This window comes from Anabrus simplex, chromosome 8 (genome assembly GCF_040414725.1).
Source record: "Anabrus simplex isolate iqAnaSimp1 chromosome 8, ASM4041472v1, whole genome shotgun sequence".
Lineage (NCBI taxonomy): Eukaryota > Metazoa > Arthropoda > Insecta > Orthoptera > Tettigoniidae > Anabrus > Anabrus simplex.
In genome coordinates, this window is record NC_090272.1 from 202226353 (window position 1) to 202250988 (window position 24636).

The following is a 24636-nucleotide window of genomic DNA, read 5'->3' on the forward strand; positions in this document are numbered from 1 at the left end:
CGAACGTAACAGTCATACATTATCTGAGTCGAAACTGAGAAGTGATGGCTTCATATTTATAAAAAACAAAAAGAAAATCAGATATGTTAATTACTCAATGTTAGTGCACGAAAATGAATACAATATCAAAGGGAAACAAAGAAACATGGCTTAGAAATAAGGAAGTATCAACACGGATCGTTAATAATGACAAAATAACTAACAAAATTTAAAAGAACGAAGTGAAAATAAGAATAGCAAATACAAGTTTCTTTTGCAATCCAGGATTTGTGTATAAGTTAGCAATGTCTATGACGCACCAGTTAAAAGACTACAGGTATTCGGAATCCGGACCCAGATTATTATTATTATTATTTTTATTATTATTATTATTATTATTATGTTACAATTGGTTTTTCGTCGCACCTACACAGATAGGCCTTATGGTGACGATGGAACAGGAAAAGGCTAGGAGCGGGAAGAAAGTGGCTGTGGCCTTAAAGTACAGCCCCAGCATTTGCCTGGAGTGAAAATGGAAAACCACGTAAAACCATCTTCAGGACTGTCGACAGCGGGGTTCGAACCCACTATCTCCCAAATGCAAGCTCACAGCTGCGCCCACCTAACCGCATGGCCAAGTCGCTCGATTTATTATTATTATTATTATTATTATTATTATTATTATTATTATTATTATTATTATTATTACGGGATTATTATGTACTACTATAGATCAGGCTGCCTAGTCGAGGCCTAGTCCAAAAAGAATTGACTTCGATTCCCCGTCAGGAAGTTCGAATATTTAGAAACGGGACTTCAAATTATGAAAAGGCACTAAAGGCGGCGAGCCATAAATCTAACCATTCTATACCATTCAAGGGCGTCCGTGGCTCATGCGGCAGCTCATCGCTGGGTTCCGTAGTTCAAATCCCGGTCAACACAGGTGAGATTTGTGCTGGACAAAGCGGAGGTGGGACAGGTGTTTTTCCGGGTATTCCGGTTTAACCTGTCATCATTCATTTCAGAGACAATTTCCAATATCATTTCATTGCACCTATCCGTCATTAACCACTGCCTCAGAGGAGTGCGACAGGCTTCAGCAGCCGGCACAATTCCTATCCTCGCCCCTAGATGGCGCATTATTCATTCCATTCGTGACCCGGTAGAATGATTGGAAACAAGCTGAGGATTTTTATGTCTATACCATTCAATGCCGAGGTTACAGATAATAGAAGTCACCAGGGGCCTCCATAGCCTGTTCAGAGATTGTAGTATGTCCACCTCCGTATAGCTGCCGTCCTCGGAGGGCCGGGTCTGATTTCCGCTAATGCCAGAGATTTGGGATGGGCACGAGGGCCAGTAAATGGTAGAAAAATCAGGTATATGCAGCTCACCGCCATTCAGCGTGTGCCTGAAAAAGGAAACAAGGACACGAGTTTTGTCCAAATCCGTGGGCACTGGTTAGCTGCTGGCCTTTGGTGCAAAGGGTCCTGGGTTCGATTCCGGCCATGTCTGGGATTATAAACATCACTGGTTAATTCTTCTGGCTCAGATACTGGGTGTTTGTGTTGTCTGAAAAATTAGATTTCATCCTATGTAAGGCTCCATCCTCACAGGTCAATCAAGGGCTTCAACTCGAAAGACCTGTGCAGGGCCCCTCTAGTGGCAACGCGACATTACTCTTACTTCTGTAAAACAGGACCAAGAAGGAAACTTCGGTGACCTATCAGAAAGACACAATCTAATCTCTTTGTGGTGGGAAGATTGAAAATTAGGAAGAAGTATTTCAAGAATGACTAGCGATGGAATTAGAAGCCGACTATGTTTCAAGCCCGCCATATAGGCTTTCTGGACCAGAACTTATACAGGATAAAGCCGAACTCCATCGCCAAATTTTCGGAGGTTGTTCAGGGATGCCTTCGGAGTATATTGATATAAGGGACCCGTCACTTTGTACCTTTTGTACCTGTTGTAACGCTTAAAATCCCGTTACAATAATTCATTTGTATTATTATTATTATTGTTATTATTATTGTGTCTGTATTACTATTATTAATACTACTATTATTGTAATGAATATTATTGTTTTATTCAATTCTATAATCTGATTATGCTATGTATAAATTAATTATCGTTTGCTTCATTGTAGTTAATTTATTGTGTGTGTGTGTGTGTGTGTGTGTGTGTGTGTGTGCGCGCGTGTGTGTATGTGTGTGTAAATAATGTAAAGTGAGACTGCCTAATATCAGATATGGATATATTATTTGTGGTATTACCATTTAAAACATTGCAACACATGATGCAATACTGTTACAATAACTGTCGAGTCATCGCTCTGCATTGTATGCATTTAGCGATGAGATATTTAGGGAGTTCCGTATGTGCCTTAGGCTATTTCAACATGATATGTAACATTTGTAGCTGGGTGGGAACGACATCATATCTATTTTGAGCTATGACGTGGGTGTTATACCATGTGTCAACTGATGGCTATATATATGGGTTGTATATTATAGCAGCAGTCATTTGGATGGAGAGCCTTGCCATGGAGTGTTGTAGTGAGTTGGTAGTGAGGAGTCATTTGGATGGTGAGGCCACAGATGGTAAGCGAGTTCAGTTGGAGAAGTCAGTGGGATAGTTCAGTTGGTTGGAAGGAGATGAATGGAGAGACTTGCCATGAAGTCAATTGGAATCAATTGGAAGGAGACGAATAGGGAACAGTGAAATGGATACGTAATCGTCAGTGACCAAATGGATTATACGTTCGGAGTGTGTTTCCTACATCTGTTCAGTAGAGTTATTGTGTCAGTTAGGTGACAGGCAAATAATGAGTCGTCGTAAAGCAGACTAACAGTTAACAGTGAATTACTTGTAAAGCTGATTGTGAAGTGTGAATATAATTTCAGGCCATGCTATATCTCGTTTGTGAAACTAAAAGGGTACATCACCAAATTAGGTTTGAGATACCTACAGCGAATACCAATTCAAAGGAATACATCGTAATTACACTCAGAGTGTTCGAGTTACAGTCAAGTGAACAGTGAGGGATACATTTGTTATACAACTTTTAAATGTCCGGTCAAGAAAACTTCAAATTTAATGCCTACAGTTTCCTTCAGTTATAATGTCAAGGTTTTATATTCTCTACTGAATTATCGCAGTACATCTCACCCGTTAAAGTCAATTTTTAAAGAATATATTTTGTTTAGTATCAAATAAATTGTTTCATTTCAACAGTAGATCATATAACCTCACGTTTTAATGGGGAAACCGAACGCCAATCTCCTTTTCCCGGAACTTTTATGTTATGCTGTCACAATAAGCTTATTACCCTACACCCTAGAGATATTCAAGACTCTCATTCTATTATTGTTACATCTATTTGTAGCTGGCGCCCATCAACAATTGTATGTGTAAGTAATTAGGTAAGTACTAAGTGTGAGTACAGAGTCCGACGGTTGAGCATTTTATTTCATGAGTACTTTAATATTGTTTCATTTTAATTCAATTTCATATTTTTAAATCAATCAGTGAGTACTGCATTGAAAGTAACAAATGCTAGTTCTTGACAAACGCCGGGGTTTCGGAATGTTGTCCCGCAGGAGTTCTTTAACGTGATGGAAGCCAACTATGTCGTGATCATGGTGGTCGACATTTTGAACAATACCTGTACGGGAACATTCTGCATTTGTTATGTACTGTACTGTAATGTACACTGATAGAATATATTGAACACACTGTGACAAAAGTACAGGGTCTCCCATATAAACTAAGACCGAACGCACGGTGTTTGTACTCTGCGCTACGGCAGCTGCCTCAGCCGAACTTATGTCGCGCGTGGCTGCCCTGCTTTAAACGGGTATACAATCGTATACGAAATCTTACCTCATAAATGATGCTGAAAGTGTCCTTCCTGGGTTATACAGGTATTGTATCTGGTAACGACATTCAGGCTGGCGCGAGTGAGTTCTGCCACTGGAATTTATCCTGATTTCATTCGTAATGTTTTCTTTCAGTTCCTCCAATGTGTGAGGATTTGTTCGATACACTTTTTATTTAAGTTTACGCCACAAGTAAAAAGCATACACTGTTAGATCTGGAGAACGAGGGGGAATACATCAGCACTGACCAATGTAGCTGCAAACACTTCCGAGATTGTAAGAAGAGAATCTTCTGCTGTATGAGCAGGGGCTGAATTTTGTTGAAACCCCCCACGCAATTTTTCTTCTTCCGTTAAATGACGGAAGAACGGCATGTACTGTCGTCTAAAAAAACGGCCCAACTATTCTTCTTACACTAACAGCACACCAAACACCAATCTTCTAACATAATGGGGGACTTCGTAAACATCATTAGGATTTTCTGCACACCAATAGCGAGAGTTATGAATTTTCACACGACCATTAAGGTGAAACCAGAACTTTTACACTCGAAAATACGGCGTTGCAATGATAACTGTCTCACCATGTTAACGGCTGAGATTCAGACTGGCGACTGATACGTGCCAGGTCGAACACGTGCAGGCTGCTTGCAAGGTTCAAGAACTACGCGCGCGCCTCCAATACTGGAGCTTACGTATCTGAGAGTAAAAACACCGCTTCGACGGTCGTAGTTTATATCAGAGACCCTGCATATGTGTTCCCTCTTAGGGTTGTTGCATTACTCTGTGTTTCGTGTTGTACGTTTTGGTTTTAACATATTACAGGCCTTTTCACTGATATGAAGGTATTTTCACAGAAACAAGGATGACTGCGGTAACAAACCGAATAAATCGTAATAACATTATTGCTGCGTAACGAACCACTGGAGACCACGGGTCCCTTATACCAATATACTCAGAAGGTATCCCTGAATAGCCTCCGAAAGTTTGGCGGTGGAGTTCGCTTTCTCCCTGTATACACTGAGGTCCACTGACCGTTAGATGAACAGAAATAGAAAATTTATCATGTTCACCGTTCACTGTACCTCAGACTAATAGGAAATTCGCACATTTCCTTTGATAATGCGTCCGGCTGCTGAAACTCTACACATGCAGAATTTGAATTATCCTGGGAGAGGACGTTCGTAACTGAACCAGCAGGCAGGCACGATGAAGTCAGGTGGAACGGCTCTTTGGTACGCAGTGAACAGAATATAACAAGGTTTCAAATAATTTTCTGTCTCTAGTGATTGCGACATTGCGTTTAGGGTTAGCTTTCTGCTCGTTAAGTCGCGGTAACTTCGTTTCACTTACACTTGATGAGTCTCCAGTTTCGGTTTCTTTTGATACAAACGAAAGTAAAGGAAGTACTTTAAAGTGAACATCCTCAAGAGACAAATTTAATGTAGCAGTCAACAGTGGATTAAACTTTTGATGTTCTAAGAACAAGACTTCTTTCATTTTCTCTTTCAGGTCGATTTAAGTTTGCGGCAAAGCAGGTTCTTCTACCAATGGTATTAATCTTAAGTTTTTTTTTTTTTAACCTCCCTTGACTTGGTCTCTATTCTTGTATTCTGGTAGGCGCAAGGAGTAACGATGTGAAGCAAACCGTGAATGATGGATGCGTTTCCTAGGTCAAGCAAACCTACGCGTTGTTCAGAATCTCCTCTTGCAACGAAGGGTTTCGTTTTATGGTCATTTTTAAAGATATTCACGTACATGGCAGGTATAGAATACAGAATGAGGCGTTGGAAGGGCAGAAATTTCATTATTTTATCGTTAGAGTTTTATTACATCTCGTCAGATGAGACCTACGGAACAGCGCAACAATTTTCTCATCTTGGAATCAATCTCTCTCTCTCTCTCTCTCTCTCTCTCTCTCTCTCTCTCTGTGTGTGTCTCTGAGGGGGCTGAGATCAGGTATCCTTAAATTTTGAAAATTGTTTCTCTGGTTTAGCTTTATGTTCTATTAGTCTAAAAATTATTATTATTATTATTATTATTATTATTATTATTATTATTATTATTGTACCGGGCGGTACACCTCCACTCCGCTAATTTAAAATGTGCGCCTGTTGAAACTCCTCTGCTGGAGGAAGTCTGAACTTTATTGACAGTATTAATTTTCTACCTTCTCAGAAGATGTCACCACGTGGAAAATTTTGAGTTTTTGAACTGTGTCATTTTTGATGTGTTTTTGTTTCGCTTGAAGTAAGAAGTGTGAACTTTCTCTTCTAGAGGACACTACTGAAGATCTACAATAATGCAACCTAGTGCGGAGTCAAAGAACTATTTTTTTGGAGAAAATTTAATTTCAAGAGTTTGTTCTTTGTTAAATTTCTTTCTATCATTGTTTAAGTTGGCAATATTTACCCCTTTCTTCCCCTTGTGTTGAACCTAACCAATCCCGAATTTCTTAAATTAATTTCTATCCAATCAGATGTATCTTCCCCCAACTTGAATCTGTTGCGGGGTCCTATCCAATAAAGAGTTTGTGGGAGGGTGTTTTCTTTCCCCTAACGCCTAGAAACTTCCGCGAGAGTATTTAAACTGCTGATTTTTGGGTCTCTCGGCCACTTCTGTTCCATCTTTCAGTGTGTTAAGTACATAGCAGGGGGCGGGAAGCGCCTCCTTCTTCTCCAGCCGTTCAACACAAGGTAATGGCCGATTAATAACTTCTTTCTTTGCTAGCTCAGCAGTTTAACTTTCGGGGCGGGTTCTAAGCGTTCAGCCATGTAACCTTTTCCTAAAATGTAACTACTCCTTTCATACATTCTCTTTTAAAACGACATATTGGGATAGAGAGTGCTAACCCTCTCGAGCTCCCACTCACATTGTCTTGAGGTGAACTTATTTTCCCAACCTATTTTTCGTTAATGTAAAACAATTTGTTCTTTTCTTAAGTCACCTCTTCAGCATGGGATTAGCCCTTGTATTAACGGCCTAGTGCCAAGTAGGTCTTAATCAAAGTGTATTAGGAGTGCAAGTTCGCCTCCTCTCAAATTGTTATTTTAGAGGTCATTTAATTAACCTGCTTTTCTTTTAATAGACCTCAGTAGATTGGGTATTTTACCCCTGTGTTTATGTCCGTTGAGGACAACTTGAAGGTGGAGTTTGGTGTGGCCTGGGAGAGGCTTAAATTTTGAGAGCGAGTGGCTCTTTTGAAAATTCTGGGTTGTATGCCTCATGGAGGTTTTTCAGTGTAATTTGGAGCAAGGGCTCCTAGGTATGAATGGGGTTTTCTCCCCCTCTGTTAAAACTTGTGTTTGAGGTAAAACTGAGCTGATTGCCCAAGCATTGTGAAGTCAGGGTGCGAAGCCCAAATTCTGTAAATATTGTAACTAACCCCTTTTGAATTGCTACTTTGTACCGGCCATGCTTGTTATTTCTTTGTTTTCGAAAAGAAAATATAACCTTGTTAACTTTTAAATTAATTTTACATTGCACTATAATTTCGTAGCTTGAAACCCATTCACACCCGCACCTTCTTTCACCTCTACCTACCACGGAAAAGTTCGTAACAATTATTATTATTATTATTATTATTATTATTATTATTATTATTATTATTATTATTATTATTATTATTATTTTGCTATTTACTTTACGTCGCAGCGACACAGATATGTCTTATGGCGACGATGGGAGAGGAAAGGCCTAGGAATTGGAAGGAAGCGGTCGTGGCCTTAATTAAGGTACAGCCCCGGCATTTGCCTGGTGTGAAAATGGGAAACCACGGAAAACCATCTTCAGTGCTGCCGACAGCGGGGCTCGAACCCACTATCTCCCGATCAATGGTTACCGGCCGCACTTAAGCGATCTAAAAAATTAAAAGGTTTAATGTTTTACTTTCTTATTACATAATGTATGTTTTAATTCTACTGAATTTGGTATTTGTATTTCAATTCATTTTTAAGTCTAATGTTTTTTTTTGTTTTTTTTGCAAGTTGCTTTACGTCGCACCGACACAGATAGGTCTTATGGCGACGATGGGACAGGAAAGGGCTGGAAGTGGGAAGGAAGCGGCCGTGACCTTATTTAAGGTACAGTCCCAGCATTTGCCTGGTTGTGTAATGTTATTTAATGTTTTAATATTTAAAATGTAGTTAGTGTATTCATACACCTGTATATTATGCAGACGCAATATAAAGTGGCTTTTCAGCCTCAGTGCCATGTAAATTATCAATAAATTCAATTCTCTCTCTCTCATTCATTCAACGACGGCGAATCTCTTCCTCGTCTTGTATTCTTTCTACACAACGATGGTCAATAAACATGTCTTTGAAAATTGTACGTCCGCGGGATTCAAACAAATTATAGCATTAGCCGAAACTGAATGGCAAGCAATAAGGACATAATGTAACAGCATGATAACACACGCAGAATATTCTGAATAATAATGTTATTTGCTTTACGTCCCACTAACTACTTTTACGGTTTTCGGAGACGCTGAGGTGCGCGAATTGAGTCCCGCAGGAGTTCTTTCACGTGCCAGTAAATCAACGGACACGAGGCTGACGTATCTCAGCATTTTCAAATACCACCGGACTGAGCCAGGATCGAGAAGGTCAGCGCCTCAGCCGTCTGAGCCACTCAGCCCGGCACAATATTCTGCAAAATAAGTATCGTACGCCTCATTTTGGCGCCGCCATAGATTTTTGCGGTTTCCATATAACCGTATAACCTCTTATGATGCTATTTGAGGATCCAACCAGCCTCTGGGCTCATGACCTGACAGACAGAAGTACAAATACGGTAACATTCGAAATGTAAAGAAAACGGGCAATGAGGGGCATAATCTGATCGTTAATGGGAGTATCTCTATACACATGACGTCTACCTACTAGTCTTCCGAAACATCACGTCTAACGAGGGGAACCCACCAAGTGTAACACCCCGATTTTCCAGAAACTTCCCTTAGCGAATAACGGGTTGTAACAAACGAACACATGTTTCGGGTTATCTCCCTGAAGCGTTAATAAAATAATGAACTTTAAAAAATCCCCGAAAAATAACACACAAACTTAAATAAGGTATACATAAAAAATGCATAACACTAACTCGGTAAGAAACATTCTAGAGCTTCAAACCAGTCTAAAATACGTAGCAGGCAGTCGGAGTCAGGAATCGATTCTGGGTCAAGCGAACCGGAGGCAGTAATGATAATACGTGGAGCAGTCAGTTCCGATCGTTCAAATGGTGCAGCGGTGTTGACCTTTTTCGACAACATTTCATTAAAGCAAAGGGGATGAAAAATGAATATCCACAGCCTGTTTCCAGTCATTGACCGGGTCAGGAGTGGAATCAATGAAGCCTCCATCTAGCGGCGAAGATAGGAATTGTGCTGGCTGCCGAAACCTGTCGCACTCCTCTGGGGCGATGATTAATGAATGGCAGATGAAATGAAATGATACTGGAGAGTGTTGCTGGAATTAAAGATGACAGGGAAAATCGGAGCACCTGGAGAAAAACCTGCCCCGCTTCCGCTTCGTCCAGCACAAATCTCACATGGAGTGACCGGGATTTGAACCACGGAACCCAGCAGTGAGAGGCCGGCGCGGTGCCGCCTGAGCCTCGGAGGCTCTTTAAAGCAAAGGGAATAAATAGCTTAATTTTTTTTTTGCTAGGGGCTTTACGTCGCACCGACACAGATAGGTCTTATGGCGACGAGGGGATAGGAAAGGCCTAGGAGTTGGAAGGAAGCGGCCGTGGCCTTAATTAAGGTACAGCCCCAGCATTTGCCTGGTGTAAAAATGGGAAACCACGGAAAACCATTTTCAGGGTTGCCGATAGTGTGATTCGAACCTACTATCTCCCGGATGCAAGCTCACAGCCGCGCGCCTCTACACGCACGGCCAACTCGCCCGGTAAGATAAATAGCTTAAATATGCTGGAGGAGCAGAGACAGGTCCCAAGCCAGGATCAAGTTTGCCGTGTATAATAAATGGCGTAGGACCTCCGCTGATGCAGGTCTGTCGAGTTAATTCCTATAGGTGACATGTGCGTCTGAAAGGACGGGGCCTAACCTGTGGTGAATTCTAATGCTAAAGACGGCACGCATGTACACAGTCCCCTAGCCACAGGAAATAAACAGTAAAGGTTAAAATCCCCGACCGGCTGCGAACGAAACCGGGACCCTTTGGAGCAAAGGTCAGCACGCTAACCATTTAGCCACGGAGCCGGACGATCAAATTTCTAGAAGCTCAAGCATTATATACTGAGAGAGAATTAAATCTCAACACCAACAAGGAGTTCTGCTAGATAAACGAAATTAGGGAGGTGTGTTGGCACACTTCATATTTGCACACTAGTCAACGAAGTGTGGTGCTAGTAGCGCATCTATGACTTTATAAAACAAGTTTCCTCTAAATATGTGCTGTACATTCGTGAGCGTTAATCATCGTCCGGTATTGACGTTGTGAGGGAGGTGTGAGTCAAATATGCCTTTACCAGAATTCAGGATGGTGTTTTTTTTTTTTTTCCCAACAGGATAAAACACACGTTCTCATACCGCTCCTGTCATCCAACGTGCTCTACCGAGTGTCAACCAGTTGCCTTTGCCTGCGAGATCACCAGACACTTCGCCTAACGAGCACGTTGTAATCCAATACCAGCATTAACCGTTGCTGATTTGACTTGAAACTTCATTCCACAAAGTGATATACGGCAAGTGTACGACACAATGCATGCATGTTTTTTTTTTCAATTTGCTTTTACGTCGCGCCGACACAGATAGGTCTTATGGCGACGATGGGACAGGAAAGGCCTAGGAATGGGAAGGAAGCGGCCATGGCCTTATTTAAGGTACAGCCCCAGCATTTGCCTGGTGTGAAAATGGGAAACCACGGAAAACCATCTTCAGGGCTGCCGACAGTGCGATTCGAACCCACTATCTCCCGCGCGCCCCTAACCGCACAGCCAACTTGACCGGTACCATAAAGACCTATCTTTGTCGGCGCGACATCAGCCAAATTCTCAATTTAAGCAACTACAGCGCTCATTAATGTACTACCATGTCACATGTTGAACGTGTGGATGGAATTTTTTTTTTTTTTTTTTTTTTTGCTAGTGGCTTTACGTCGCACTGACACAGAGAGGTCTTATGGCGACGATGGGATAGGAAAAGCGTAGGAGTTGGAAGGAGGCGGCCGTGGCCTTAATTAAGGTACAGCCCCAGCATTTGCCTGGTGTGAAAATGGGAAACCACGGAAAACCATTTTCAGGGCTGCCGACAGTGGGGTTCGAACCTACTATCTCCCGAATACTGGACACTGACCGCACTTAAGCGACTGCAGTTATCGAGCTCGGTAGCAAAAATTTAGAGGGATCTCTGGACTATGAAGAAAGCAGGTAGGGGAAATGTAGTGGACACTGAGATCAACAGACCCTCCTTCGCAGAAAGAAGAGTCAAATAATTCATTAACAATGAGATGTGTTAATGTCCATGATAACTAAACCTGAGGATTCGTATTACTATGTAATTAATTCAATATTATTCTACCGAACCTGGAACAAAGTTGTGAAAAAATGCTTTTAATCATACTGGAATTTCAACAGATCAGTGTTGTCGTATGAAATGGACTGTTGCACCTCGTTCGAAGGACGTTTCTAGTTTATTACATACGAATAATGCCAAATGGGTCTCATAATACCTGAGAAGTGAAGTGATGATAAATGTTCACCACATACACATCTGTAACAAGGTGTATTTCATGATGTAGTGATAAAGTGTTCCGGTCAAATCTCCACTAACTTTTCATAAGACTGTATGTGCACATTATCAAAACGGAGAAGCTCACTACCGTGAAGTCCATAACCACGAATTTATTTGCCATTTAACTCTAGATCAAAGCGGCGAATTTATTAATTATTAAACGAAAATTAATAGCTGATTTGAAACGGTAACTGGGGAAATGAAGTAACAGGACTAGAGCGTTTCAGTTGAGTAAATCAAGCTGTGTATAACCCATGATGAGATGGGAGTGTTCTGTACATTACAAAGGGAAAATCATAAACTCACTGGCATTTATAATAAATAATTAACACATACATTTCCATGCACACATTATTTTGAGCATCAATACGATGCTAAATGCGAAGACGAATAATCCATTTAAGTGTCAAGTTAATGCGTATTCATGTTCATACAAAGGATGAAATATCCCGTTTCCAGTCTCTTCAAGTCTTGGGAGGATGTCTACAAGTAATGCTTCATAGGCCTATTCCAGCATATGGTATTTATTTAACGGTGTTAGATGTGTTAGAAACCGTAAAATAGATCGGTAGAATGAATATATAGAAATTATATACTTCGTGTTCCGAATTTCGCCAAAACACAAGAAACGAGCTTATAGTTTCACGTAACTTGATATCGTGATCATAGGCACAGCAACTCCAGCTTTGTATGCAGTTCGAACCATAGGGACATGTCTTCATTTCAAAATTCCCACATGCATTGGCCGACATTCGAACTACGGCCGCCTTCGTGAGCAGATGATGCCAATCGGCAATCACGCCTCGACGTTTGCCAAACATGGTTCAGGTATCTTCACGTATCTGGTTCATTATGACCTTCAACATACAAGAAGCTAGTCTATCGTTCTCTCTCTGTCCGTAGGTTGTTCTCAGTCTGTGCGTGGTGCAGAAAAGGTCGAATCACCATTTTACTCATTTTTCTGGTCTTCGAGAGGACAAATTGGGGTAACTGTTCGTTCAGAGAAAGAAGAACTAGGGACTAGGATAATTTACCAAGGGGATATTCGATATATTTTCAACTTTTTCAAAATTATTTAAGAAAGGACTAGGTAAACAACTAATAGGGAATCTACCGCCTAGTTGACAGCCCTAAACGCATCAACAGTGGTAACCGATCGAGAAAAATCTTAGAAAGCTAAAAAAAAAAAAAAAAATACGAAATATGGAACTGGAACGTCTGACCTTCATACGTACATAGAAATAAGTTTTCATCGCTCCTATGCGTAATTTAACTGCGTATGCTATCTTGGACTGGCCTATGCAGACCCAAAAGACGACCCTTAGGACGTCTGCAAACATACTCACAAATGCACGAACACTAAACCACAGGCAATTGGGAGGCAGTATTTCAGTTGAAGCTGTAGCAGTAGTGTGGAAGCATTAGAAGTGTGTTACAAGCAATGTAGTGAGCGTCTAGGATGGTACGACGTGCAATGTCGACATGTGAACGTGTGCACATCGCATTACATCAACCAGCAACCGGAGTGGTATGAAAAGTCCCCAACAGAGTAGTTGAAATTTTGAAGATCACTGTATGAACTCACCGCATTTAGAGGACGCAGCAAACAACGCTTCAAGGGAACAGCATTGTACGTACCTGAAAACAAGAATACAGGCGTTGTAAATCTCTGTTTATAAAACTGTCCAACAAGTTTGTGTGAACACACAAAACAAACAGATAGCATGGGTTTTAGCCTGAATTTTCTCTTACTTTCAGTTCAGCATGAAGAGGTTTTACGCGTGAAATGAAGTAACAAATACAAATAGAATGGAAAAATATATTGTCAAGTTGTTAAATTTCGCACGTACCTCTGCTGGTGAGACCTGACGTTTCCGGTGAGATCTGTCTGCTCGTATGAGTTAAATTAAATCTGTTATTTTCAAAAACCTGTCTCAGTTTCATCATTGGCTTTGACAATATGAAAGCGACTGAGGTATGAGCGATGCTAGTAATGTCACTCCTCATGCACCCAGTCCCTGTTATGAATGGTGTGAAAATGTTGCTCATAAGGTCGGTTGGTGCGCGCATTTCAGTGGGCTTGGCAGGCCGATACGTAATAGCAATTTGGGTTCGGTAAGGAAAGCAACGGGAGACGAGCTTACTCCTTATTTCCCAAGGATGCCTCTTTAGTGACGCCTAGGTCATCTATATATGGCAGCTGATGGCGGAGCTGTTAATGATCAAACCAGCCTTGGAGTTGAATACCCAACACAAATACATACATACTTACATATATAGACTACATATAAGTTTTGTAGGAAATGGAATGTAAAATATAGGGCGATCCATATACACCTTCACAATGTTTATGAGTTATAATTTCCCTCTGGAAGCTAATGTAAATTTTGAGTTTAATGAATTCGGTGGTTTCATTGTTGACTTTTATGACTATTGCTTTCAAGTATTAATTAGTCCGCATTCTCTAGTTTGTGAAGTCATAACACGAACTTGCAATATTCTCTTCGGCAGAATGTTTATTGTGAACCGTGTAGGAAGACAAATTCCTTAAATGAAACACCACGACCATTTCGGAGAGAATTCGATGTGCTTGATATTCTAACCAGGCCAACAATATTATCAATAGTAAGATGGTGCAGACTACTGGCCCACCCCTCAGCGAGAGTGATACTTAGAATGAGTCAGGCGGTGTTGATGTTCGAGGACACCTCCTGAACTCACCAAGAAATCTTCGCAGAGATGGAGCCGGGAGAATGGCTACGCATATGGCACATACGACAAGCTGCAAAGAAATCGGGCTTACGAGCATGGTTTATGTTTATAGTCCTCAGTCATAAACGATCACGGTCAGATTCTACCACACTCAGTCAATACACTACATAAATTCAGACTAGTGTGTATAAAATCACCTGCAAAAAAGGTTACCGTATTATTTTTAGAATCGACAAAATGGAAGGGGATTCGACATCAGATTTTAGGAACACCTGGCGGCATTTCGGCTAAATAAGCATGAAATATCAACAGCTACATGATACAGGTCAGGAAGCATCAGATATACAAAATCCTTACTGTTTTACACACACAACCAAAACGGATAAAAATGAACATTTTAGAAACTCTAGAAATTTACAGACATGAATTAACACATACTCAATGATAAAACTGAAAATTAATATAAAAAACAATATTAAGCTTCAGCAGCAACCGTATGTTTCTGAGACTATCCTTGACCCAAAATAGATGTAATAAATTCATAATGCACATAGACCAACTCCTCCTAAACAATTTTTCATCAAATAGAGCAACAACTAAATGTCACCATTTTATCACCTGACGAGAGCTCTGAGACGCACTGTGGAATACAAATTAATAACAATTCTGACTAGTAACAGTATTATTTCATAACGAATTTACATTGCCTTACCCGTTAATACTGTGAGTATTAAATAAATTCAGTTACCAAGAAGTAGTACAATACTAAAGATGTGTTTCTTCTTTACTGAGATGCTCAAAAACTTATAATTATAACCAAATCTACAAAGTTTTCTTTTTCGAAATGAGAAACATTAGAATTACATTACGGAATTCTAAATCTATCCTCCCCCTAATAAAAGTACGAAATGTGGTGTTCAAATTTGTTTTAAAGGAATAAAACTTACTTTCTTCACAGTCTGCAATCTTAGAAATTAGTTTTGGGACTAGATTAATTATTTTTATCACGATTAAAATAAGTTGCGTGTCATCTTTCACAATATTAGTTTTGTAATGAACAAATACGGTTCAACTGAGGATAAATTCAAATTAAGTCTTTTCTCTTTAACACCCGTAAAATATTGGGAAAAATTAGAAGAAACATCGCATCTGATCTCACGATGTATAACTTACAGGAGTCAAAGTCCTATCACATCTGACATACATCATCCCAGACACCAAATGACCTAAACGAGGGCCCACAGAGGAAGGCCAGCACACTTCCTACAGGATACGCGTATTATCACAATGTGTGACTGTGCTCACAGCATACGGGCTGTCAACTCGCTCTGGTAGCCGATAAACAGGCTTGATTAATGGCGAGCAGCTTCCAGCCAGTTCCCCAAAGAAAAGGCTTCAACACAAGCGTTAAAAGATAATGTGTGTATGCCATAGAGAGGGAAAGAGACGAAATAGGTCTGTTTTACAGATAACGACATTCAAAAAGGTATCATGTTTACATTCAAGTCCAATAAATCAGTTTTACAACCAGCGATTTCCTTTTGAACTGCAGAGAACTTACATCAGAGAGAGATGGATTATAACAAGCTCTATCGGATTTATTAAAACATGTGTCCTTACAGATAACTGCAAGCAGGTATTAAGTATGTGAGTACGTACTGCTACTCAAGAAAGAAAGGAGTGAGCCCATGGTATTGCATAAGTTCCTCGCAAGTACACATTTCTCAGAAACAACTGAACCTCCCGAATAATGCCACAATTCGCTTTACGTCGCACCGACACAGATAGGTCTTATGGCGACGATAAGATAGGAAAGGTCTAGGAGTGGGAAGGAAGCGACCGTGGCCTTAATGAAGGTACAGCCCTAGCATTTGCCTGGTGTGAAAACCCGAACAATGTAAGTGCCTAGGTGTTTAAATAAGGAATGATCTTCACTGGGGTAATCATATTAACGGGGTAGTTATGAAAAGCTTACAGATCTCTTCACATGGTTATGAGAGTATTTACGGGGTTGTAGTAAAGATGTAAAGAAGATAGAGTATACGTCTCTGCTAAGACCGCAGTTCGAGTACGGCTCCAGTGTATGGGACACTCACCAGGTCTACTTGGTACGGGAACTGGAAAAAAATTCGAAGGAAAGCAGCACGATTTGTTCTGGGTGATTTCCGACAAAGCAGTAGTGTTACTAAAATGTTGCTAACTTCGGGCTGGGAAGACTTGGGAGTAAAGAGACGAGATGCTCGACTATGTGCAAAGTTTCGAGCTGTCAGTAGTGAGGTGGAGTGGAATGACATAAGTAGAACAAGCTTGAGTGGAGCTTTAAAAGTAGCTTTTAAAAGTAGAAAAGTATGAAGATGAGTTGGAATTCAAGAGGACAGATTGGGGCAAATACTAATTTATAGGACGAGGAGTAAGTGATTGGAATAAATTATCAAGGAAAATGTGCGATCAATTTCGAAGTTCGTTCCAAATATTTTAAGAAAAAGCTCGGTAAACTATTTGCGATTATCAGGCAAACAATTGATAGAGAATCTGCCACCTGGGCGACTGCCATAAATGCAGATCACTGATGACTGATTGAGTGATAGGACTGCCGACTTTTTACATTATTTCCCGACCTCCCGATCAGTTAATTATTTCACCCGATTTTACGTTAATGACAGTACAACTTAAAATATGTTTTGAAGCTCATACCGTTTCAGGATGTTGCTAGTGGCTGAAGGCCCTTCTCTTGTTGGTCACTGAATGCCGAAAGTTCTCTTACTGATCACTATGAACAGCTGAAGGTGCGTCTCTTATCAGGTGACGTGTGGCCAGAAATCCTGTTCTTACTGGCAGCTTTATTGTTAAAACTAAGTATAGTTATGCTCAAATCCGGGGTGTTTTTATTTGCCATGGTCGTGATTGTTGTATTGTTCAGGAGGTGTAGTAGTGTAGCTATTGTGACCAGTTGTTAATGCAGTTTTATTTAACAAGTGTTTTTTCATGCCTTGGAGTCGGAGACAGTGCTACATTTCTTGTACGAAGTAATTTAATTTACCGTATTTGTAAATTCGGCATTGCGTGTTCATTCAAGATCCGATGTTTTCTTGTGACGAAGAAATATAATTATCTTTTTCTGTTTTCGGAACAGTTTCCATTTACTGTATTACTTAACAGAGGAAAGGTCCATATTTTTGATTCCATACTACTTTCCGGTGTAGCCTCCGTGGCTCAGACGGCAGCGCGTCGGCCTCTCACCACTGGGTTCCGTGGTTTAAATGCCGGTCACTCCATGTGAGATTTGTGCTGGACAAAGCGGAGGCGGGACAGGTTTTTCTCCGGGTACTCCGGTTTTCCCTGCCATCCTTCATTCCATGAAAGGCGGGAGATAGCCGATTTGTTACATTACTTCCCGACCTCCCGATCAGTCAATTATTTCATCCGATTTCAAGTTAATGCCAGTGTGAAAATGACAACAGACAATGGTACGATGGTAAACGGGCTGGAAAGTCAGGTTGTAACTTTCACCAGTTGGAGAAACCCTCTCAGTCTTAATTACTGTGTTAATGGGGGAGGAGATGATTACCGTACCTACTGTAGCTATATACTTTTTTTTTTTGCTAGGGGCTTTACGTCGCACCGACACATAGGTCTTATGGCGATGATGGGACAGGAAAGGCCCAAGAGCTGGAAGGAAGCGGCCGTGGCCTTAATTAAGGTACAGCCCCAGCATTTGCCTGGTGTGAAAATGGGAAACCACGGAAAACCATCTTCAGGGCTGCCGATAGTGGGATTCGAACCTACTATCTCCCGTATGCACTGTAGCTATTAATACCCGTATAAGGAATGATCTTCATTGGGGCAATCACATGAAGGAGGTTATAAAGAAGGGATGCAGATCTCTTTTTTTTTTTCTGCTATTGGCTTTACGTCGCACCGACACAGATAGGTCTTATGGCAACGATGGGACAGGAAAGGGCTAGGACTGGGAAGGAAGCGGCCGTTGCCTTAATTAAGGTACAGCCCCAGCATTTGCCTGGTGTGAAAATGGGAAACCACGGAAAACCATATTCAGAGCTGCCGACAGTGGAGTTTGAACCCACTTTCTCCCGAATTCTGGATACTGGCCGCACTTAAGCGACTGCAGTTATCGAGCTCGGTGCAGATCTCTTAACATGGTTACGAGAGTACTTAAGGGTTGTAGTAAGGATGTAAAGAAGAGGGCGTATAACTTTCCGGCAAGTTCCCAATTAGAGTATGGTTCCAGTGTATGATACCCACACCAGAATTACTTGATATGAGAACTGAAAAGGATCCAAAGAAAAGCGACACGATTTGTTTTAGGTGTTACGAAAATGCTGCTAACTTCGGACGCGGAAGACTTGGTAGTAAGGAGAAGAGGCGCTCGACTAAGCAGTATGATCCGAGCTGTCAGAGGAGAGATGGCGTGGACCGACATTAGTAGACGAATGAACTTGAGTGGAGCCTTTCAAAGTAGCAAAGTTGATAATCATATGAAAATAAAGCTGGAATTCAAGAGGACAAACAGGGATAAATATTCATTTATAAGGACGAGGAATAAAGGGTTTGGAATAATTTAGCAAGGAAAATGCTCTATAAATGTCCAAGTCCTTTGAAAACATTTAACAAAAGGCTAGGTAAACAACTGATAGGGAATCTGTCATCTGGGTGACAGCGCTAAATGCAGATCATCAATTGATTGATTGATTGATTGATGTCATCAACCAAAAAGTTGCCGTACTGCGATTACAGAGAGACTTACAAACTCAACGTAACAGTTTCTAGTGCTTTTGAATCGTCTGACTGTACAGACCCTAGCTGATGATCTTGATGTTAATGTTCCTTAAACTTAGTCAGCAATCATCGTCGCTTTTATAACGCACGTTTGCAATCACTGCCTATTAATTTCCCAAAATGCCACTGGGATCCCTATTGTGCTCGGCAGATCATGCTAGTGAATTTTGGAATACGGGAGTCCTATTCTCATAGCTCGACAGCTCGTTTAATATTCCCTGGGGACTCGCTTTTGCGCCGCATTCCGTAAAGAAAAATAATGCTGTTGGCTTCACGTCCCACTAACTCGGACACTTTTTGAAGATAAGGTACTAGAAATGTTGTCCCATAGGCGTTGCTTGCTTGCAAACCTGTCGACATAATCTTCAAATATCACCGAATGAGCCGGGATCGAACTCGTCACCTTGCGTATAGAAAGCCAGCACTCTACCATCTGAGCCACTTAGCCCGCTTGATAAAATAAGACTCCTGTATCTCTAGTATATTATAATATATTAAGAAACCTTTTCTTATTTTCTTTGAAGTATTCAAAGACACAGAGAACCTACTCCTTATAGCTCAATACCACAGTTCAAAAACCAGATATACATTCTATTCTCAGGCACTATTTATTTGCTTTTGAAAGACTTCGCTTCTTCGCTTTACATTTGCATCTCAGTAAAACACGGCCTTAGTTAAATTTAAGAGACTTGGGTTAATTTCGGTGAAGACAGACATCGTATTTCATCATCCAAAACTCTTAAAAGGTATTACTACCATAAACAACCTTTGCCAAAGCATCCTGCATCTTTTTCTGACTACGTTAAAGTTTTAGTTACTTGATACGACGTAAGAAAAGAAAATAGCAAATACTAGTAAGACGTCTGTTATATGCAAGTTAGTTGTTCTTTTCATAACTTTCAGCTCAAAACAGCGCGGAAGGAGAAGTTACTCGATAAAGAAATAGCTCTAGACATAGGAGAGAACGATAGGCGATAGAGTTGCAAGGAAGTAGATTATATGGACCTCGTAACACCATCAGCGGAGGGACGAAAAGGTTGAATCCAGTATAGTTGTGGTGGTGGCGGCGGCGATTATTATTTTAGAGGAAGCACAATATGACAACTATGCTAGGGTTTACGCTACAACTCTATAGTACGCGAACCATTTCATGAGCCCTAGTTCTCATTCAGCACTATGGAGTTCAGGGCTCAAGAAAAGGTTCGCGTACTATACATGCCACATTTTGCTACTCGACTTCAAAAACTGCGGCAAACTTTCAATGGATTAAAAAATAAATAAATAAATACGTAAATGCATAAGTAAATAAATAAACTGTAAGTACATATTTATTTTTCCCTTGACCCCACCCATCCTACTACTGCAGTACCTTGAAAAATGCTTAATCCTCCCTCATCGCACAAATACATTCCTCAGAGTTTAGTGGCACCAGTCAAAGCCAATCAGCAAACTCTGCATTATGTTTTATTGTAACTTTGTTAATGTTTGGAATCCAGAGTTTCCAGATAACTGTAAATTCAGTTGTCAGTTGGTTCCAAGTAGAGAGGATGGCCACACCCCAACGTTGGTTAAATGGATAAATGATTACTTGTGGCTTGAAGATACGCGTATGAAGTTGCGGATCATTTTTCAGTCAGAAATAAAAGGGAACGGAGCTGTAATGCCGAAATACAAAATGATAATGTTATTGGCTTTGTGCTCCACTAACTACTTTGGCGGTTCTCTGAGATGACGCTGTGCCAGAAGTGTGTCCCGCAAGAGTTCTTTTACGTGCCAGTAAATCTGCCGACACGAGGCTGATTTATTTGAAGACCGGACTGAGCCATGGTCGAACCTGCCAAGTTGGCATCAGAAGGCCGGCGCTGTACCGTCTAAGCCATATCATTATGTGTAATGACCTTTATGCTGCATAAGTTTCTCGCAATTTGCTCAAATTTTTTTCACGTTCTAGCTTAAACTATGAATCATCACCAGAAGTTGAGTTTCGACAACTGGAGAATAGGAGGCACTGGACAAAGGAAAGGAACGGCCAGGAAAATGAAAATATAATAATCGAGGTGAAAAAAGAATAAGCGGTGACCAATAGAGGCCAGACAGAAAAGGTGAAGCAGGAACTTTGTACAAGTGAACACAATGCCAGAGACTTGTGGTGCCCCTGATTACAATAGATATCCCAAAAATGCGGCTATCATTGAGTTAAGAGGAGACACAACGAAATAATCACCTCTTTAATTCTAAGAAGGCCGACCCTCGGAAAAAAATGTATCGGCAAAAGAAAGGACTATGTCGCATTGGCATGAAAATTAAACATTCCTTCGGACACGCAAACCTGATACCGCTGGAATCGAAAGATAACAATTTACTTTTAATTTTTTATTTACTCATTTTATTACTTTTATTGTCAGAAGTGTCCGATGATATGTTCGGCTCACTTAGTGCACGTACTTCTATGTAACACTTATGGACGACCTTTGCATCTACTTGTGAGATGATGATGGTGAACAGTGGCGTATACCGAGGGCTACCGAGGCTATCATAGAAGACCAAACCTCAATTGAGAATGATGGAAGTCTAAAGCACATTATTATGTACGCATCTCACACATTGTTCCATTTACAAAGCAAGGCATCGGAGACATTATATTGCAGTCCCTCTCCCCTCGATTCTCCCTCGCGGCTTGCTGCTGTTTATCGGATAGGAGCGGGGACCGGGGGGATAGGTGTACTAGGCTTCGGTCCGTCAAATCGCCGCTGCTATCAACCATGCGTTACTCATCGTATATACTTCTTCACCTCATACTTCTGACTTAATTATATAAATAACAGAGTGCTGGTATTTCACTCCCGTTTACTTCTACATCCTTGTAGGAAGACACTGCAGGGCTGCTGTTATAGGAGTAATATAGTTTTCTTTTTACAGGGACTGGCTGCATAAGGAATGGTATTGCATATGCCTTTGCTGGCAGGATGTAGTGTTTACAGTGCACTATGTCTTCTGGTATGGGATAGAATAAATTTCTTACTTTCATTGACCTATCTCGGTCTCATCCTTGGCTTTGACAATATGAAAGTGACCGAGGTATGATAGATTCTAGTAATACCATTTCCTATGCAGCCAGTCCCTGTTATGGATGGTGTGAAAATATCGCTCATAGGGTCGGTTGGTGCATGCATTTCAGTGGACTTGGCAGACTGATATGTAATAGCAACTTCTGATTCGGTCAGGAAAGCAACGGGAAACTACCTCACTCCTCATTTCCCTAATATGCCTCTTCAGTGACACCTAGGCTATCTATAACAGCTGTTGGTGGAGCTGTAGAGGATCAAATCAGCCTTTGGGCTGAATACCCAACATACAACAACATTACTAGCATCACTCATACCTCAGTCACGTTCATATTGTCAAAGCCAAGGATGAGATAGACAGGTCAATGAAAGTAAAAAAAAAATATTCTAGCCCATACTAGAAGACATAGTGCACTGTAAACACTACATCTCGCCAGCAAAGGCATTTTTATAGGTAGATCTGCTAAAATGCATTCTTTCAAGTTCAGTGTTCTATTTTGTTAGCTGGAATGGAACCCATGATCATGGGTCGGACACCACCACTGATCTCCCGAGGAAGCTAATTAACCGGTGAACGATGGGTATGACCGCTGTAAAATTCCACATGTTTATTTAATAATAATAATAATAATAATAATAATAATAATAATAATAATAATAATAATAATAATAATAATGTTATTTGTTTTACGTCCCACTAACTACTTTTTAAGGTCTTCGGAGACGCCGAGGTGCCGGAATTTAGTCCCGCAGGAGTTCTTTTACGTGCCAGTAAATCTACCGACACGGGGCTGTCATATTTGATCACCTTCAAATACCACCGGACTGAGCCAGGATCGAACCTGCCAAGTTAGGGTTAGAAGGCCAGCGCCTTAACCGTCTGAGCCACTCAGCCCGGCGTTTATTTAATAATAATAATAATAATAATAATAATAATAATCGTGCATGGCATCTGTATAGGCTTGGTAGTGACCTAATGAGGATAAAGTGAATGGCGAAGACATCATAAACACCCAGTCCCCAAGCCAGGGGAATTAACATTATGAGGGGGTTGATTCTGAAAATTGAACCGGGGCTATCGGAACAAAGGCAACCATTCTATCTATTTAGCCACAAAGCCGGACTTTAATTTAATAAACCAAAGGCTACCATCTCCACTGATCAGGTGTTGGGTATTGACAGTGGCAGAGGCCAGCGCAGTAGCTTGTGAAGCAGCCTTGACAACACAACAGGCTTCTGCGTTGGCCATTGGCTGCAGCTCAAAACACTGAAGATTTCACGTTCACTAAACCAACCATCGAAAAGGAGTAACCTAAGTCTAGTGGTAGCCCAAGTCTTGGCCCCAGCATACGCCACTGATGATGAAGTAGGCAGAGGCTGAAACCCAATGTCACCGCATAGCCTACTCCTGTCGAATAACACCAGGGATCCGCTCAAAGTTTCACGTATCCATTCAAAGGACGAATCACCATTAACAGCATCACTTCATATGAACACTGCGGCGAATTTTGGAATTTAATCCGGGCGTTCTACACAACCAATCAATCAATCAATCAATCAATACTGATCTGCATTTAGGGCAGTCGCCCAGGTGGCAGATTCCCTATTTGTTGTTTTCCTAGCCTTTTCCTAAATGATTTCAAAGAAATTGGAAATTTATTGAACATCTCTCTTGGTAAGTTATTCCAATCCCTAACTCCCCTTCCTATAAATGAATATTTGCCCCAGTTTGTCCTTTTGAATTCCAACTTTATCTTCATATTGTGATCTTTCCTACTTTTATAAACGCCATTCAAACTTATTCGTCTACTAATGTCATTCCACGCCATCTCTCCGCTGACAGCCCGGAACATACCACTTAGTCGAGCAGCTCTTCTTCTTTCTCTCAATTCTTCCCAACCCAAACATTGCAACATTTTTGTAACGCTACTCTTTTGTCGGAAATCGCCCAGAACAAATCGAGCTGCTTTTCTTTGGATTTTTTCCAGTTCTTGAATCAGGTAATCCTGGTGAGGGTCCCATACACTGGAACCATACTCTAGTTGGGGTCTTACCAGAGACTTATATGCCCTCTCCTTTACATCCTTACTACAAGCCCTAAACACCCTCATAACCATGTGCAGAGATCTGTACCCTTTATTTACAATCCCATTTATGTGATTACCCCAATGAAGATCTTTCCTTATATTAACACCTAGATACTTACAATGATCCCCAAAAGGAACTTTCACCCCATCAACGCAGTAATTAAAACTGAGAGGACTTTTCCTACTTGTAAAACTCACAACCTGACTTTTAACCCCGTTTATCAACATACCATTGCCTGCTGTCCATCTCACAACATTTTCGAGGTCACGTTGCAGTTGCTCACAATCTTGTAACTTATTTATCACTCTATAGAGAATAACATCATCCGCAAAAAGCCTTACCTCCGATTCCACTCCTTTACT